The sequence below is a fragment of the Falco naumanni genome (assembly GCF_017639655.2).
Source record: "Falco naumanni isolate bFalNau1 chromosome 20 unlocalized genomic scaffold, bFalNau1.pat SUPER_20_unloc_2, whole genome shotgun sequence".
NCBI lineage: Eukaryota > Metazoa > Chordata > Aves > Falconiformes > Falconidae > Falco > Falco naumanni.
The window spans coordinates 265,949-286,417 of NW_024427346.1; the positions used below are offsets into that span (position 1 = coordinate 265,949).

At 44.7% G+C, this 20,469-nt stretch overlaps 1 protein-coding gene across 4 annotated transcripts in view; it reads right to left on the reverse strand.

Moving 5' to 3' along the window:
- Positions 1-20,469, reverse strand: part of DIP2B (disco interacting protein 2 homolog B) — a 73,346-nt gene that overhangs the window by 43,589 nt on the left and 9,288 nt on the right. The gene's annotated exons all lie outside the window — the stretch shown is intronic.

Here is a 20,469-nt window from a genome sequence, read left to right on the forward strand (position 1 = left end):
ATTTCTTGGGGTCGAAAGACTGGAAGCAAAGACACGGCAGTAAGGAAGCAGAATTCTTTGGTATTACTTTTTGAGTGAAAACGAAGCCCATGTTTGTATGACAGCAAGAAACCAGTGATGGCAAACGGCGTGTTTTCTTTGCCATGAGCCCTGTTACTGCAAGGCAGTAGCATCAGACCCCGAGCAGCACAGGCCACTGCATCTGCTGCCTCACCAGCATCCTTCTGCCAGACACTTCCAGCCTGATCTGGATGGCCACATCAGAAAAGGTGATTAGAGGGTTTAGGCTCTAAGCCTCCAAACACAGCCAGCATCTCTGCTAAAACATTCCGGCTATCTGGAGATATATATATATATATTTGGTTATATACATATATATAACCCCAATTCTGGCCATCGGGGTTATAAAGGTTATTTTGCAGCACAGAAACGCTTGGGAGGGGAACAGACTTGACTCCTTCGTGCTGGATAGTCAAACATCAGCATCGCTGGCAACGCCTCGACAAAGAGTTTGGAAGCTGAAACGGGTACTTCCACTGCTCAGCGGAGGGCGTGCATTTGCACACAGAATTTTACCTCGCTCCTCTAACACTACGTTTGAGTCAGGCCCCAGCAAGTCCAAACAAATCCAGCAGCTGAAAATTAGAATGTCCACGAAGCACCGAAACGCCAACCAAAGCATTCATTTTAATGCCTGATTGCAGTCCATCGCTGAGATTAATCCAGCTCACAAGAAAGGTATGCTGCCAGCGTGAGGAAAGCACACCCTCAAAAGAGAGCTGCTCCAAGACTACACGCCAGAAGGATAACGTTTTGATTGACGGCGTGAGCTACGAAACCCACCGGCTTTTCCGAGATTTGCCTCTCCATTGGCAGAAGTAGTTTTCATTCCCCACGCTGGTTCATTCGGCTACCGAACAGACCAGGGTGACTGCCACTTCAGGAAAAACAAACCTGCGCAGAAAGGGGGAGGGATTTTTCCTTCCGAGCCAACCCACAGATTTGTTTGCAGCTCCTTATTTTGTGATTCATTTCGCCCGCAAGATTTAACTGGACTCTTGACACTGGTGGTTATGCGCTGTACCTAATGAAACATTTGCCACAGAAAACTGTTGGAATTGCTAAGGAATACCAGTACGTTACGAACAAATCCCAGCACTTTCAATTTAAAGTACTAGTAGCATCACTTTTTATTTCACCTACAGGGAAGGAAAGAATTCTCTCTAATCACCTGTTCCACGCCAATATCCTACCGACACAGCAAACCCATCCTTGCAGGAAGGCAAGCGTTACGGTTCACAGATGGGCACTTGGAAAGCTGAAGCCGAAGCGAGATCCTACTGAGGAACAAGAAAGTAACTCCGGCCAAAACATTACATGCAACCTCAGCTAGCGCGTGGTGCAGATCATTTACGTTATTGCTTGGAAAAAAAAAGGGAATCTATGAGCATAAGCTAATTAAAAAAATAAAAAGCCTAATGTTATTTGGCAAAAGCAAGAAAGTTCCAACTAGCAAAATTCGAGGAACAGAAAGAAGGGTGATAAATTCCTGGGCTTTCCCTGCAGCACCATGTCTTCCCACTACTGAACTTCCAAACAGAGTTTGTTAAAATAATAAAAAAAGAACCATTATTTTGACAAACGGCTTGACAGTCTTGAGCACCTGCCCACAGGATTAAAAAGCCTAAGTTTTAAATTTTTAGACCTGAGCCCTACTCGGGCAGAACTAGGTAAGAGGGATGGAGAGGGTTAGAAGAAACAGGTAAACGAAGAGTCCTGTGCTTAAGGACGGCCATCCATGCAGGCTGGAAACAGACCCGAATCCGAAATAAAGCTCCAGCAAGGAACTAAGGCTCTCGGAAAAAAAACTTGTGTGTAGGCATACGGTGGCATGTGTAAAGTTATCTCAGTAAAATCATGATCCCGTTGCTACAACCACAACAGTTATGCCCCAACTGAGATCTCAAGTCCTGGAAGCTAGAGTCCCTTTAAAATACTGCACGAGTGGAATAATTCAATCGTATAAAGTCTCTTCTCTCTGGTCATACATAGTCCAAATTTGGTACTAATCCGCTGAGACAGAAACCAAAAAATCGCTATGGGAAACACTTTCTTTCACCCTGTTCCTTTTCCTGCTGATTTACAGGAAATGGAAATGGCTAGATCCGAACGTAAAGGCAGACTTCCTCAGCGAACATCATAAATTCCAGCCACAGGAAGAGAACCAAGACAATAGGACTGCAATCTCAAGAACCATTCACTCCTACTACATCAACCTGGTAAATCATCAACCCCGCCTCCATAAATTAAAACACTTGGTGACATTTGGTACGCTAAATTCTTCCAGAGAGCTGAAAAAAAAAACAAAAACCCAACCAAAAAACAACCAACCCAAGAACCACAAACCCCTTCTACACAGATGCAAGGCACAGCGCTACAAAGGAAGCATTAGCAAAGCAAATGAGAGCTGACAATTTAGCTTTAAAATGGTGCTAGTGTTTGTTCATTCCTAGGAAAGAAATTACAAACAAAAACACTTACTGCTGAGACATTCTTTTGGCCCTCTCCCAGCTACAACTGTTTCTGTTCAGTTGAGGTCTATATTTATCTATCTCCTCAGCTAGTCATGGTTGTGCCTCCACACGCTGGGGAGGCCCTGCTAAGGAAAAGGGATTTTTCCCAAAAAAGAGCCAAGTTTTGGCTTCTTTTCAGCCAAAAACCTTTCGCCATAACCAACTGTAAGATTCTTGTATGTCATCGTCTTTCCTAGTGTCTCAAAATGCGATGTCTGCAATCCTCAGGGGTTTTTTTTTGGGGGGTGGTTGGTTTGGGGTTTTTTTTTTGTTGGTTGGGGTTGGCTTTTTTTTGTTGGTTTGGGGTTTTATTTGTTTGTTTTTGTCATTTATTGTAAAAGAGGGAGCTAAGCTGCTGATTGCTGATGCAGCAGAGGAACAGGCTCTCCTTCCTTCCCAACACCTCTGCTGCAGTGACGGCAGCCACCAGCTCAGGAGCAGCGATCCCCTCGGCTCCCCCAGACAAACAGCCTATTAGAACAGCCCGAAGCGTAAATACAGCTGGCCACTGCCACAACCCAGCCCGTCACCTCCCCACGCCACCACCTCCCTCGCCGTGCTCCCTAAGCTCCCAAGGTTTCCATCCCCACCAACGCAAAGCTCTGCCACCGCCTCCCCCACTCACCAAGGTGAATCCATCCCAACGCACGAGGGACCTTCTCCTGCAGAGCCACCGGCTCTGTTCTCTTGCCCTGCAGAGCATTTGCAGGACTGACTCCAGCCACCTTCACGGAACGGGCTCCCTGGCAGGAGGCTGGCACCGGTGTTGCATCACTCCAGTCACTCCTCACCTCGCTACCCATCACCACACCGTCCCCTTCTTCCAACCCTCTTCCCCCTCTTCTCTCTCCTGACGGTTTCGAAGGCAGAATTTAAAGAAATCCTGTTTTTCAAGACACAGCAGGTCTTGCAGATACACAAGAGGTGCCCTGCTGTGGATTCAGAGTAGATTGAACTTGTCTCCTTTCTGCAAACCGTGAATCTAGGAGTAATGATTTTTCATCACTCAGAATGCCTGGACAATAATCCTGACTCCATGATGAAATCCAAGAGGCCCTGCTTGTTTGTGACTGAAGCAGCATACTTTTGAGAAACAGAATTCCCTAGGAAAGAAAAAAAAATTGCAAATAATTGATTCTGAGATTCCTTTTTTCATATCGTTTTCCTAGTTTCTTGAAAGGAAACTGGATTTGCATGATGAGCATCAGTTCTAACCTGGATGTTCTGACCAGCGGGAGTGCAAAAGAAAAGATGAACTTGGCAATGAGAAAAAAAAGAGGAGTACGGGCATAGCCAGCGCAGAAGGAAGCTGATCAGCCTGGATGCTACACCTATATTCAAATCATGCAATAGAGAAGCCTCAAACTTCAGGAGTCTCACCGCCCTGTGACGCCAGGCTGCTTTTTAGCAATTAGAGTTGATGATCTATTCTAAACAGTGGTGCTCAATCAGTGCAAGGTGGTAACACCAGCTAATCCTGCTACGCTCAGACAATACTCCTCTTTCAACATCCCTGCTCCCCTTCCCCCCATGGAATGAGAACACTGAATCATTTACTGTCTAACAAAACCATAATTACTACAGTGGAGAAATTAAGGAAAATGATCACGTAGTGCACAGCATCTCCCCAACAAAGCCTCCAAACACTTGACTGTATCAAGCAAAAGATTCAAATTTGAAAGCAGTTTGCATGCATTTTTTTTTTCCAAAAAATGTTTCTATGCTTTAAAAAAAAAGAAAGGAACATTGATGTTTCGAGCAGTTTGTGCTAAAAGAGAATCATGGAAATGCTTTTGCTATATCCATTAGCCCCAGAACACAGCTAGCTACTCTTAGCAAATACTCTAATGTGATTATAACAAAAATAAAGGAATAATTCTGTTCTCACCCCTGCACCAGCTTGTTGACTCTGCCTTTCTTGTTCACCCCCTGCTTGTTCTCCAGGCACATATGACAGGCAACATCTCCCTGCAGTTTTATCATCTCGAACTCGCCCCGCAAGAACGCAACATGAAACCTGGTTTTGCAGAGCTTGGTTTGGGATTCCCTGTCCTTGACCAGAAGCAGACATCAAACCAGAGATACTGCAACCCAAAGTGCAACTGAAAGTTCAAAACGTTCTTCTGTTGCACGTCACTGCCAGGTCAGGGCTTCTACATGCGATGGATGCTGCAGAAACCCAAAATGTGCTTTAAGACCGTCTCGGTCATAGCCTAGGCAGAAAACAGGGATCAAACCCATCAGTCCAGCACTTCGCTAAGAAATGCTGTCGCCACTCATTTATTTGTTTTGCAGCTAGACAGTGTCTTTCTTCCGTTTCCTGGAGGGCTGGCGACTTCTAGACACCCCACACTTCCACCACCACCCCCCAGCACCCGGTGGTTTTACCTAGCTCAAAGCTAGGACGCCCTCAATCCCAAGCTTCAGCAAGCCAAAAGACAACATTTAAACCTTTTTTCTAAGGCTGTGCGTTCAAACAGACGATGCCTATTAAATGGTCTTGCACTCCTAACACTCTTTGGCTATAACTTCAGCACAAAAACTATGTTTGAAACAAGTTTAGACAATTGCCTCTTTCTGTCTGAGGCCAAATGATGATGCAGCTTCAAAGATCCCCTCCTCCTTCCTTCTGGTGAAGCTGTATATCAGGTTTCCTCCTTCAAGACAATGCTAAGGTTTGCAAACCATACAGTCTTCCAAAAAAAAGCCACTGATTTCTTGAAAGAAATAAAGCCTCTATATGTCACCAATTAAAAAAAAAAAAAAAAAAAAAAAAAAAAAGGTAAGAAAACCAAACAGAACCAGTTTGGGCTTTGCAGTTTCCCTTTAACAGCACCATTCTGTTCCCATTAAGAACATGAATAGGCTACTGAAAAAAACAGCAAGTCTTACAAAGCTGTGTTTGTTAAGCACAACCATTATACTGCTACAGTTGCAGTACTAAAAGTTTCACAGACAGATCAGCTCCAGATTAATTTATATACACAGTACAAGTCTACTTGGCTCCAGCACTGTGGGGACTCTGTTCCACAGTTTCAAAAAAATCTTTTCTAAAGGCTTATGAATGTTGCTGTACCCAACTCAAACTATTTTAATCTCAACATCTATTATTTCTAAAGAATGCAATTCAAGATTAGGTTTTTGCGGCGTGGTCTACCCTGTGTACATGGTCCCTGTCCCGCTGCAGAGGTCTGGGTCGGTGTCATTTAAGGTCACAAGGTGCACTTTACAAGTCACTTTCTGCGTGCCTTAAGCCTTCTTAATTTTTTTGTTGTTTTACCTTTAAACAACAAATCCAACTACCAAAACTCTACCGAAGAACCTCTTTATGTGACAACAGCACTTCAGAGTTCCAGCTGATCCACTGTCCTCGATTCACCCGTCTGGGTCCATGCATTACAAAGAGTAATCTCAGATGCCATATGTGATGCATCACCAAACTGGGTGAGCTAAGGACAAAGTTCGGTTTTCTTTGCGTGTGTGGGCAGGGGGTGACCGATGAAAAGGAGGTGTCATCAGATCAGCTGAAGACCCACTCCCTTCCCCACAAAAAAAAAAAAAAAAAAAAAAAAAAAAAAAAAAAAAGACACATATGGTAACTTATCATTCCCATTCCTGCTGAAAATGGTACTATCCAGGGTCAGCAAAATGAGTTTTCAAAGGCTTCACAAGACTGGGATGCTGAAAAACGTTCGGAAGCTTACCACTGTAAATAAAAGAGCCTCTTGTAGATGTGCTACGCTTCTGTGGGTTCTTCTCTACAGCAACCATGAGAACATCCTTACACGTGACTGCGCGTGCGGTTTGCACAGCACCACCGTGCCCCTGGTGTTCTCAGTGGTTAGTTTCTTTAAAGGACCTCCCCAGCGAAGCTGCTCGAAAGACCACAAAGCCCAACTTCAAACCCTACCCCCAAGTTCATTAGTATGCAAGAATTAAAAGCCCAGAAATATTTCGCCTGTCAGATCTTCCACCTGACAAAAGGATGCACGACACGCTCTCGGCGACTTAAATCACACTTATCGACACCCAGGTAACAATCTACCTTGACAAAAGGTAAAATGTTTTTTTAAAAGGTTCCAAAACCTCTTGAAGATAACGCCTTAAAACCTTTTAACAGATCATTAAATTCTGTTAACCCTGATAACCCAACTAAGTACCGGCTCTGCTCGCTGCTGCTAACAAACATCTGCAAAATACAGTCACTGAAGGCAACTTTATACAAGGTAATAAATTTTACATATTACCCATAAACCCAGCACATGCACATAAATAGCTTAATCCCATAGACAAATAATAAATCTTGCATGTAACCCCATCCTGGGGAAAATAATAAATAAATTAAAATCTTTTAAATAGCTACATCTCCTCATGGGGAAAAAATGCATTTTCCCTTCTGAACGCCATAAAGGGCACAAAACCAAGGCTTTGTCAGAAACGGGATTTTATAAAATCTATTCGAGAGAAATGTTTCCATCCATTTTTAATAAGTACTCAATGAGAAGAATGCAAGATTCGATGTAGGAATGCTTAACAGCATTTATAGTACTAGTCCTGCATCGAAATGAGGAGAAACACAAAGCGGCACATGCACGGAGGCGAGAACCAGCGATACTCACAGTCTGAGTACAGCGAGGCACCTCACAACGCCTTTAAAAAAAACCCAGATGAAGTGACTCTGCCCTGAATAATTCTCTCTTCTGACTAACCTCCTGGTCACAGGCACCAGCAGAAATTCACATTTATTTAATCCTCAGCACAAACGCACAGACCTAGCCCTCCGCCACTAAACCGAAAACAAAAGTTTCCCAGGAAATGACTAAACTTTGTGCAAGTGTTAACAACCCCGTGATTCAGCGCTTGTTCAGTAGGCAGGTACATCCTTGTCTTCCTTAAGGTAGAAACAGAATTCTCAGAACAGCGAGCGCTGATAATCTTCTCCTAGGAGCTGCCCATCCAGCCCAAGATCGCACACGCGCGTCAACTCTTTGCTTATTTCTAAACACTCGGCACTTTCTCCACGAGACAGACTAACGTGGACAAATGATTTTTCCAAACCAAGCCTGGTTTTAGCCCAGGAATAAAAGGAAAACCAGAAAACATGCAGGCACCCACAGAGAATTCTGCATCTTGCTGCAAAATGGTTGAGACGCACGTAGATAGCCACCCACAATTAGAAAGTCAAACAATATTTTCCCTTGGGTTTACCACAACCTGCAGTGAGCAGCAGTCAATGACAGTCTGGGGCCCTGACAAATGGGCTGATTGATAAAAAAAAAAAATCTCAGATGTACGAAGCTTTTACCCCACCCACAGCCATCGGCGACACCACAGTTTCCAGTCAGAGGTATTCGATGAAACCAGACAGTCCCTGGCATTTATTCTGCACCTCCGTTCCAGCGGAGGCCGGGGCTCGCCAGGCTGTTTTCCTCTCGACTCTCTTGCACAAAAACTTGATCATATTTTTGCATATTTTTTTTTTTTTGGTTCAGCAGCTACCGTGGCCACACAAAACCATCAGAATAACACCACAGTGCATCGACCTGGGATGATTAAAACAGAAGTGACTGTGGGTTTTAATTCTGTGTGCTATTGCTATCACCTACCCTTTCACGGCTCTCTGATGCCCATATTTGATAATTCTCTTGAAAGAAACTTCGCTCTTTTCTCAAGTAAGCCAACTGCCACAGGTACTCCTCCCTGGTAACTCCCTTCCAAACCTGACACTGCAGCAGCACCTTGCCAAACCATCCAGAGAAGCAGTTGGGATACGCAGCCCGTTGAGGTCCAACTGCACCTGAAGGTACTTTTTATAATTCTAGATTCTTGAATGAGATGCAAGAATGGGAGAGGAAAGAAGTTAAGAGCAATTATCCCCCTATCTATCGATCAAACACAGCGCTGCACAAGGTACTCAGGCATGGAAATGCAACCCTGACCTTCCTCTAAACACAGTGTTAACGAAGCACTAACCTAGTTGGCATGTCATGCTGCACGGCAGCGTGGTAATTACGTCTTTCCAGATGGGAAAATGCTATTCCAAAATCACAGTGCGATGAGCTCGATGATTACGCATGGTGAAACAAAGAAAGCTATCTTGATGAAAGCATTAGCACTTAAAAGATCACTCCCCAAACAAAAATCAACAACAAAAAAAAACCAACCCCAAACTAAAACCCAAACAATCAATCAATGGCAGGAATGAATTTTTCAAAACTAAATAGGGGACGTGTCTATCGTGACATGTTTTCCCACATGCCTCCTACCCTGGTTTTCCCAAAGAGGTAGGACCAAGTGTGTATTCATAATAATACATATATATAACATAAGAAGAATATTCACTCCCATTTCACGGAAGAAAACAGCAGAGAAAGTGTTGGCTGCTCAAGAGAGCAAAACACATTGTTTTTCCCAAAGCACTGAAATCCGAAACGCAAAACCACAGTCATTTTACAGCATTTAAAAGTGATTTACTTACTCCAGGATAGTTACTATTAAACAGTATTAGTCACCATAGTAGGATTCCACTACTTAAAGCAATACAATTATTAATCTTTTACCCAGCCTCAAATTAGCGTGCAACACTAGTAATTTGACTGGCGGAAACTCCCACCAAATTCCAGAAGCGTACCTGTCAGAAAGACAGCAGGCAGACTCGAGCTGCTATGGAACTGTTCTTGGGTTTGCTATCCATTTTAATTTTTTTTTCCAAGCCTGACTAACGGGAAGCAAAGCACTTTGTTAAAGAAACCTTAAACCTGCCCGGTCACCTCCGTCCCACACACAGTTCCACAAAAGCGGAGCTGTGGAGGCTGCCCCACGGAGCGATCCTCGCCACGAGCAAGCGCCGGAGTCTGGACAGGCTCCCCTCGGCACAGCCCAGCCCATCTTTTCTGGCTTGAAGAGCTCAACCCGTTCCAGTTGGTTACAAGCTTGGGAAAGCAGATTTAAATAGAAAAAGGCAGAAGAAAAACGCGCTGTACAGCATGGTGTAAGAAGCAGATTTCAGACCCTGAGCTCAGTACGGGCTGTGTTAAGCTTTCAGTTATGTTTACATCAGCAACCATGGCTTCTTGAGGAATTTCATTGCTGAGGAAACCGTGTTGGCATGTCACCAGCAAGCCTAAGAAAAGCCATTATTCTGTCAGCTGTGATGCTCTTTACAAGCAAGATCATGCAAGGAACGACTTCTGTTCGGGGCTCTTGCGGCGTGCTAAAGAGGAGTCAGTGTCTGCTTCAGCAGCACTTTGTTTGGAGGCTGGGTAGCAGGATGTGGCAAGATCCTTCTTCTGTGAAAGCCTTTAAACTGCGTGGAAGATCAAAATAATGGGCAAAACAGACGAGAGCAGCACACAGGAGAACCCTCAGCGCACAGCTTGGCGATCCAGCTGCACACTGCAAATCCGCCAGAAAGCTACTGAGCTCACCTGTTCCGAGGGAAAGCACACACCTCCCCCCAGCACATCGATTCCTCCTAATTCCGTACACTAAACGGCTCTTTAAAAACAACAATAACTCAGGTTATTATCGTAACGAGAAAGAACGATCAATCTCAGTGTGCTGGCCTTGTTACGCAGGATATTGCCGTATCAGACAGATATTTCTGTCATTCCAAAACGGCAAGATCCGAACCCGTGGCTTCTTCTTGCCTCGTAGCCGCACATCACCACAGTCATAAGATTATTTTCACAAACCAGTGAGGACAAATAGCCTTTCCACATTGACACCAGCGGACTTTGAACCTAAACAAACAGGCTTAAAGTAAGAAAGAACTTATTCAACAAGCTATCTCCCAACCCACAATTACTACTTAGAGAGAACTTTCCTACCGTGGCCTCTCTAAGGGCGCAGTATCTCTTCTTCCAATTTAAATAAACTGAATTCTCACATGTCTTGCTCGTAGAGGGAAGGAAGTATGGAGAAATGAGTAGGATTATTTAAGAGCCCACCGTCAGCAACTTGACAAAAAGAATGCAAACAAAATGAACAAAAGAGCTTACCCAAAAAGATATTGCAGTTACAGATGTGATTTACTTTGAAGACTTAAGTATCTGACAGCAAATGAATACAGGAATTATTTACAAAATACCCCAAATACTGTGTTTATTACAAAAATCTGTCACCGCAGCCTTGTTAAAAAGCTGCTTCTCCCATCCCGTTTTCCCGTTGAACATTCACATCATCAAACTACACGGGAAATTTCTACCTTGTTGATATTTTTTATTAGTGAAAAATACAGGGGATGATAACAGTGGACTAATCACAACCAATCGCTCCAAAACACCTTGCCTGCAGTTCCCGGTGAGCGGGGAATCGAGGCTCTCAACCCAAAACCCAGAGCATGACACAAAGCTTCGGACAATGCCTGCTTTGTTTGCACAATGACTACAATCTCCACAGCAGTCGAGATAGAGAGGCTGAGAAAACATCCCATCCGAATTCCTCCCTCGCCTACCCAGGCCAGGATTTTGGCAAAGCAGGGCTTTCGTATTACAAATCGCTCGGGAAAGGGGACAGCACTCCTCTCTGACCAGTAAGCCCTTCTCCTTCCCACCAGCATCCTCTCAACAGCCCAACGACCAGTTCTGGCGTGGTCTGAGCTACGCACAAAAGGAACTCCCTTCTGGAAAAGCAAAGCCATCACCACGAAACAGATTAAAGCCTAACAATCTCGCTGACAGAAGCCCGGTGAAGAATGAACTGGACAGCTTCCAACGCCGCTTGTCTCCACTTTAGAGGACAGCAAAATCGGGACTGGCCCTAACACAACACGTATGACACTTGTAATATTAATGAGTCAGCCCCCTAACTACACGTAAGAGCTGAGTATCAATGGAAAAGGAAACATTTTACAGCTGGCAGCAAATACCGCTTTGCTGGATAAGCAAACACCTAAATACAACTATTCTCCAAAGGGTTCAGATTTTGACACTTCACTCTGTTCCCACAAAGGCCAGAGAGACACTTCATCCAGTGGAAATAAACTCACAGCAGGTTATTTGTAATAAAAAGGGAAAAAAAAATAAACACGTTCCTCTGGAAATGACACAGCTTTCAGCAGGTAAATGAAAAACTCCTGTTGGTAAATTCAGCATGGAAGTATCAAAAGACGAGTTAGCGGTAAACAAAGCCTTTTAAACAACGGATCGACTGACCCAGCAAACACTAGCCAACTGGAAAGAAACATTAACTGGTAAACAAAAATGGCTGAGGCCAGAGGCCAGAACGCCGGCTGCGTTTCCCTTTTGTTGTTCCCATCTTGAACCGCGAACGGCAGATTTCAGGAGGCTCAGAGCCGTCGGCTGAAAAGCATAAACTCCTGCACGAGCCTGATCAAGAACGTAGCGAGCACAATGCAAAACAACTACGAGCTTGTGTACTCACGGCAGCTGCAGAGGCCGGGCGAAAAAAATCCCCGATCCATTTCTAAACGGGTTCCAAATGTTTTTCAGGACAAATTATCACATGCACTGAAAGGCAACCTACCGGCACCAGATCTGCTCTGGTGCTCTTCACTCAGACAAGAACATCTCGAAGTTGGAAGAGAAGAAACTTTTGTCTAGTGACGGGTAAAAATTTCACGGTGTATTTGCAGTGACAAGCTGCGATCTCTCCAGGCTCAAATGTAAACGGGCCAAAAATTAGGAAATATCATTTATATAGACTTCTAACACATAACAGCAGTGTAAATAACCACGTTTCAGCCCTAACCAAGTGGAAGTTGAACACCAAAACGCCTGCGTTGGCACTGCTTGCTTGCCTGAAAGCCACAGAGGGCTCGAGCCGAGCACAGAAGGATTTCTGTCACGGCAAAATCCCTGGGAGATTCAGAAGTCCGGCATCAGTGCCACGACGTATGAAACGGAGCGAGAGAAGGAGCGGTGGCAGAGCACGTGCCACCGAGGGCTTCTCTGAAACCTGCTGCTCCCGACACAGCACAGCTGGCTGCATCTGTGTTTTTTTTACTGGTGAGTGACAATACAGACTGGTCTTTACTGGCACGAAAAAGTGTTACTTGGATGCGATACAGTATTTGTTTGGCTGGACTCTAGCTGGAGAAAAGGCAAAACCGCTGGATCTCTTTTACGGTTACGTTTATGGCAAAGTTACTTACCAAACAGGATGAGCTGCTTAAAAGTATTTCAGCCATAAATCAAAACAAATAAAACCACTTTCCATAGTGTAAGTTCATCAGAATGCTCTCAAGTTGTCCTCACACACACTACCACTGGGAAGAAAGCCTGACAAATCTGCTAAAAGCTTCAAGAAGCCTAAATGAAATATTAATACTCTGAAAATGACGGAGCCAGCACAAAAACACAAGTCTCCTTTGCCACTCCGGTTCTGTATACGCCAGAGCAAAAAACCCGAAAGATTTCTTGCAGGGATGCCTAGATGGAATTATGAATAAACCAGAGAGACCCCAGCTATAGCCGTACAGGCAGGGAACTGCAAGCTGTCTGAAAAAGCAACAACCAGCAAAATGTATTCACAGCTCCCTTACCTTTCAGTTCCTCAAGACAACTATCCACCATTCCCTCCACTTTAAGGGTGCTTCGTTGGTCAGGTCTTAAGAGCAACCTGGAATGACTTGCTAAAAGCTCCCACAAAAATCTTTTAATTGAACGATGACATCAATTACTTAATTTTAATGAGAGTGAGATCATATTTTAATTTCTCATTCTGCAATAAATGTAAAGCAGAGGTGACTGTGCAGTTTCTCAGCAATAGCCAATCTCCCTCAAAGATGTAAGCAGAATTACATCAAATTACAAACTAATCTTTACTGCTTTATTTCACATTAGCACTTAATTCTAACAGTATTACGCTGCCTTTATTACTATGCAAAAACACATGTAAGCCCTCCAACCTGCTCATCTAAAACAGAAGCTCAAGACCTTGAACTCTCTGGTTCTCGCAGGAAGAAATCCTGATCTCCCTCTAGGCACGGACAGAGCAAAATTTAAGAATCTACAATCCTAAAACGTCCAGAAAAACCCCAAACCAACAAAATAAAAACCCAAGACAAACCAAACACATCACCTGACGAAGCAAGGTAAGAAGTGCAGAGGATGTTAAATTAGATTTATCTTCATTTGTGAGGACACAGATGTCTCCGATTCTGTATTGTGCCTGTTGAAAAAAATATACGACGGAGGCCACAAATGAATGCAGGTGCACAGGGCAACTGCGGATGTTTGGCAAAGCTGCTGCTTCAGCTCCACAGCACGACCTTGGCAAAGTTATTCCATGTCCGTGGCCTAATTCCACCTCTATTTTGGTTGGTAAAGAAAGCAGGGACTTTCCCAGCCTCTAACTCAGTTAACTGCAGGAGTCCTACCTCCTCTAAATCCTGCAAACCCTACAGAACCCTGCGCTGGACCCATCCAGAGATCATCTCCATTGTGGTCTGGCCCCACCGGCTCACAACCCATTCTGGTACCAGTGCTCTCCGCTGTCCTGCTCCAGCATGACTCGTTACCCCTCTCCCATCTATTCTGCATCATTCCAGGTGGGAGTTTCCTTCCTCCTCGGTCACACGATCTTAGGTTAATGTGAGATCCTCCACCACACGCTAACTTCCCAGCCTTACCACCGAAGGAATGAGAATTTAACATTCCTTTTCTTTTCCGCATTTCTGCCTTAGATGACAGCATAAAAGTACTTGCGTATGAACCATCTGTTAGTACAGCTAATGGAGCCATAATCACTAGATATCAACTGTTTCAAAGAAGGCTAAAATGTTTATAAAACCAGTGTATCAATGTAATAATATTAACAGGGAGATGCTTGTATCTTTTTGTAAAATATTATATTCACAGCAGGCTTTGCTTTCAACTACAAACATAATGGCCTTTTTATAGCAATCTGAAGCACCACAGACAGTACTACACAATTTAAGGGGATATGGGGGGGAGCAGGAAGGGCTAAGGACGTGTTGACAGCAATAATTTAAAGCAAGATATTCTGCCAAGAATGAGAAGCTAAAGAATGAAAGTCCAAATAGAAAGCTTGCAATTAAGCAAAAGCTCTGAAGAAGGAGGACTGTAGGCAACAGGCATCAGTTTGGATTGCTGCCCTCCAATTTGTTCAGTAAGACTTGTCTGCTGACTCCATATGTTTCATGTAAGTAAAATTCATACCAAGCTACGTAATAGTCTCTTAAGAGAAATTAGGATGTTTGGGAAATAAAGCAACCACTTCTCTTCAATGTCCTTCATACAACAGGATCATTGCTTCTTCAGCACCGGGCATTCTAGAAGCGCAACACAGGACTGTACAAAAAAAAATACGGAAACAAAATTAATTCCTCGGGGTATCCCAGCTTACATCTTCCTACCAAATAAATGCTGACCGACCTTTTCAGTGACAGCCAAGCTGGAGCACCCATGAACAACAAGCACCTGGTAGGCTGCAGTACCTCAGATTCTCTTCAAGACACTCTGGAGAGATGTCCCCTGCAGCCCCAGCTAATTCTGCTGGAGGAAGACACAGAATTTCTCCCGAAACCCCAAAGTCACCCTCGGGTAGCTACCAGCTCCATGAAAAGACACAAGTACGTAGAAACCACAAACGTGGGATGTGCTCACAGCCTGACACCTTCTCCACAGTTCTCTGAGGCATGCTACCTGTATCAATCCTGCTCCGCACAGGTATGATTGAATATTTCATGTTAAAAGCTCTAAAAGGAAAAAAAAAAAAAAAAAACCACAAAAAACAACCACCACCAACCACCCTAGCCCAGAAATGCAGCCTGCCGAAGTCAACCACTCGACTACAGAGACAACACCGTCCTAGCCGTCCTGATGAGACTAGGAGCCCTGACGAGCCTGGCGTAACAGCTATAAATCACTCCAAAAATCTTCTTTTCATGCCGAGGTAAAGGGAAAAGGCAGAGCAGCACAGATTTCAGAGGGAAAGCGTGCCCCTTTCTGATTTGCCTGGTGGCACCGGCTTAAAATTGACATTTATTTCGATACTTGAGTTTGCGTCTCCTTTTTTATTTCAGCACAGAGCAAGCTGGGAATGAGGAATTTATCATAGGGAGAAAGGAGCTGGCGCGGAGGCAGCACCTCTCCCAGGGCAGCAGGGCCTGACCACTGGAGACATCTCCTTCCTTGTGAGCAGGATGAAGTCACACGCGGGCTCCCAGCAGTTCAAGAGGAGACCGGTTTTGCAGGTGTTCTTGCACAGAAGATACTTTTCCTCGTGGTTTGGTTTCAACAGCTGGGTTGAAGCGCTATTACTGACAAGACCCACGGGATGAAAATCCTGAGAATTAAGCACAAGATCTTCGCGTTCAAACACAACCACCAGGGCCTAAAGAGCTAATGGAGAGCGACGTGCCAAAGCGTGCAATCATTTCCACGCGGCTGCCTTCAGCTTCTTTACATACGAGGCCAAGAAAGCCCCCGGGGCTGTACTAGTGCCTAAATGGGCGCAGGTTTCCTTTAGTCTCTAACAAAGGCTTTAAGCAATTGGCAAGCTGCCCCAGCCTGGCTGCCTTCTTCCTTTTCATAGGTGCCTCCATCCACCGATAACGCGGGGCGGCTTTGCATCTGCACCCTGCGCAAGCCGAGGTGAAGGGTATCGCGGGAAACCCAAGTCAGCCTTTCCCCCTCCGTGAGGTTACTCCCTGGAACAACCAGCAGAGTCTTTTTTTGTTTCTGTACCTACCAGGCCGTAACACTTCAATAGCAGACAATATGTTCAAAAGCTCAAACGTTAACTGGTTTAGTGAGTTAAGACGAGAGATGCTGTCTGCAATTGCTCGGGGCAGAATGTGCTGAAGGAGCAAGAAATCTACCTTTCAACTGGGAATCTATGAAACGGCTCCAAACAAACCCTTTAAAACGTGGAAACAATCCAACGACTGCTAGCTTACTCCGATGCGACAATAACTCTCGGAGACTTTTTGTTAAATTTCACCCACAGAAGATTTAAGCTATTCTTAAATAGCTATTCTTGATAGCAGAATTACAGAAAAAAAAACCAGCTCACGCATCTCTCTCTCCCAGATCTCTCCACTTCACTCGTTCCTTTCATGCTCCCTTCCTTGGGCTGTCCTGCAGGCTATCCTCTCGTGATGTCGAGCATTCAACAGCGATACTGTTCGGTGGTTTTAACCGCGTCAGCTCCTCAATCCAGATCCCAAGGCGGCCCCAGGAGCAGCTGCACCAGCACAACCGAGAGGTTGTCACTTTGCAATAGAAAGCAGCGAACACGCTCCACGCTGTACTGTTGCCAGATCGTTCATAACCTGAAGCCAAACTCAATCCGAACAGAAGACTATTTACTCCTTCCCCAGTTCTGCACGCCAAGTCTTTCCTTTTATCCTTCTGCCCAAATAGTTCTGGCTCCGCTGGAAGAGGAGTGTGCCTGCAGTGCCGTACAACATGTCGGTGTCTTTCACACCATTTTATTGTTCGCAGGAAGGTATTTTCTAATTTTAAACAAGAGAACAGAAGTAGTAATTATTGTCCAAAGAGAAGAGGCCAAGGTATGGCATCCTGCACGGCATGGAGAACTCTGACACCACCATCTACCTTACTTCGCGCCCCCTCCCTTGTTGCTTTGCCAAATCCGTTTCCATCTCTAGAACGTGAAAAGAAGAAAGTGTCACCTTTGCTACTACAGACTCAACGTAGGGAACAGCAAGCCTCCATAAATCAGCCCCTGAAGAGCCGCCAGCACACGAACTTTTATTTCTACCTGGCTTTCCCCACCAGGTTCAACCCAAGAAGTTACCTTCACATCCCAGGGAAACGAATGGGTTGAATATCACAAGCTATCCCACTGCAACACCGATAAACTGAGAAGGATTACTGCAGGTAAGTGTGCGTAAGACAAATCTCTAGAACTCTTCCGAGCCAGAAGGTCACGTTCCATAGGCCACATACAAAGCCCAGAGGAGAGCAGACAGTGCAAAAGAACAATGCGAAGCAAATGGTACGTGTTTGGATGAGAACCAGAAAACAAACCCTAACCTCTGTTCAAAAAAAACCTGGAATTGGCGACAGCCACGCTTAACAGACAAGAGTTCAGGCCCCCGTTTACAGGAGCTGAAAAAGAATTAGAATTAGAGGAGGGGGAAGGGTCCAGATTTTCTTTTCCCTTTAAGTCTCACCTGAAAAAAAAAACCCTTCGTTCAGATTTAATAAAAATCAGCTTCAACACCATGAAAGAGGAAAAAGGCACATGCTATTAGCTAAGTAATTACTAGTAAGAGACATGATAGCAACCCTAATACATCAAGTATGATTTTGCCAGATCCAAATGCTTTCCTTCACAATTTCCACGCTCTAACCAAAAGTGTTTTACCAAAGCTTTGTACAATGAACAACGTTGTGATACACAAAAGGCAAAGGGTAACTGCCTCTTCCTGTTTGCAGCTCTAGCCAGATTTTATTTTTTTTTTAAAGGCCTACTGCAAAAAGAATTGCCTTGAAAGCCTTCCAAGGCACCACCAACTCCAAGGTTTTGTATTTGGGGGAAATACGAGAGCAAATCAACTATCTTCTAGCGCAGGCCTCGGTGTGTCTGGTCAAAGCTATGAAAACAACGTCGGTAAGTCCTCCTACACTAATGGCGACTAGCCCTACACAATTTTTACACGCTGCAATTTTAAAACAGGACTTAACAAGTAAAGTCTATCAAACACAGGAATAACTAAACAGAACAGCAATGTTTGTTCAAGGTTTCTAGGTGTGGCTGCAGCCAAGACATAATGGGGATTACTTATATCTGACTCATTTGCTTTGTCTTCATCCATGATTCTCCCTGTTTGGGACTCAATAATTGACGTTTTTCTGCACCACAGGACTTTTTGAGTTCAGGACGTTTTCAAGAAGGGCTTGAGAATTTCAAGCAGAGAGAAGAAATTCCACAAATACAGTTGGTTCATATCGTGTGCAACCAAAACTTACCATCACCCCTCACAGCTAAACCTCAGATTACCTGGACGCGTAGAAGAACACGCCAACTCCCAGCACGCTGCACAGGCATCTGTTTTCTCCTTATCAGACCGCGTATTTCAAAGTCTCTTCTTTTTAAGTGACAACGTACCCACTTCTACAGAGCAGAGGGCTGAGCGCCCACAGATCTGCTCTGCTGCCTTTGTGTGACCCAGCAACCCACCTCACCTCCGTACATCGCGCCTTCCTGTCTGTGAACTGAAAATAACAGTACTTCCCCCTTTTCACTGCAGCAACTTCCAATCCCAAACTACGCAAGTATGGAGGTTTTCGTTCCAATTACAATAAGGATTGTTCTTTTTTTTTAATCCACAAGGGATCACTTAAAAGTTTCTGCCCTAAGAATAAACACGGGTCTCAATCTCAAAAAACATTTACACGAGCACCGGAGTATTAAGAGATCTACTTTCTGCTTACACAAGACAGGTCTCAGCCTTGTGCTGTTCAGTATTTTTTCCAGGATTGCCAAAAGCCTTAAAAAATCCCCAGCTGTGTCAGAATAATTTATGATTTGGTTACCTGCAAACGCTTTCATGAAATCAAGTAAATGGTCCGGTATTTTTTTAAGAAGCAAAGTTTACATTCCTAAAAGTTTAATCAATTGCCCTCTCCAGTTTGCCAAAGTTCACAGCTTTACAAAACGCAGAGCCGAGGCGCCTGCGTTCTCCGAGATGGAAAGGAGTAAGGTGCTAAGAGGTGAGAGTGTCTCGAGCCAATGCTGCTGCCGAAGGCTTTGTTATGAAACCAGGGCTGGAGTTCTTGAGGACACACCGTAGGAGCACACACGCTTTTCTCCAGCTTAGAGACACAGCACAGAGTCATCCGAAGCAAACTTTCCAGCAACTCCCTTCTTCCACACACACAAACAGCTCTGCAAGGAGCCCTGCGTTTAGCCGCTGGTACCTTGGTAGAACCCCACCACGGGACACACAACGAGCTTTTAATTGATAATGCCAGGAATGGAACACCTTTAATAGGCATTTTTGGGGGGGGGGGGGGGGGGGGGGAAAGAATTCAGCACAGTTTAATAAGCTGCAGATCTGTTTATTCCTCTACCAGAACCGCCGAGGATCAAGGACCCCTTATCTGCTGCCCACATCACCTGACTCTGCTCTCCATCGCAGGGTGAACAATCCCAGGCTGGAATTTGCCATGTCACTTCCCAGCTCTTCAGAGTAACCCTCGTTCTCCTTCCCACAGTGACAACGCACACTGTGAGCAGGAGGATCAGCTGCCGCCGCGCAGCACAAAGCCATGCGAGCTACACGTCTCGCCTTCCTGCCAGAAAAGGCGAAGCGTGACCTTTTACAACTGTTTGTTAACCTTGCTCATACCTCTTTCTAGAAAGTAAGCAGAAAACTTCAAAGCCTCCTTCCCCTCCTCAGGGTTTCTTTTGGCTGGTCAGCTTATCTATGTGATCGTTGCTTCCAGAGAAGCAGGCGAGGCTTCCACAGCAGGTAATTATAGCAAAAGGCGATGATGAAGACGCAACCACTAGGCAAAGAAAACAATCTTATCAGGACATCCACACCGACATACATGCAGTCGCTCCTGTTCCCAGCGAGCAAATTATTACTGTATTTCCAGAAAAGGTGCTTCATACTGAAATGGCTCTTCATGTCAAAGGTTAATCAGCACTCTAAATGAAGAGCTGATGCATTAAGGGTACAGGTGGGACAACAGGCAACACAAAACCTTCTTTAACACATCCTCATCTAACTACCCTTTCTGGAAGGGTGGCTGCGCAGCTATGGGATGGAGTCACACACAGAAACCAAATCTCTCAGCTCTCCTGGTGCTTTATCTGCTGCATCACTCCCATTTTCAACCGCATCCTTCCAATTTACGGGCAACCAAATGCCCCCTCACAACTTCTTTCATTCGTACGTTCTAAACTCGGTGCTTCTGAAATCTCCCGTGGC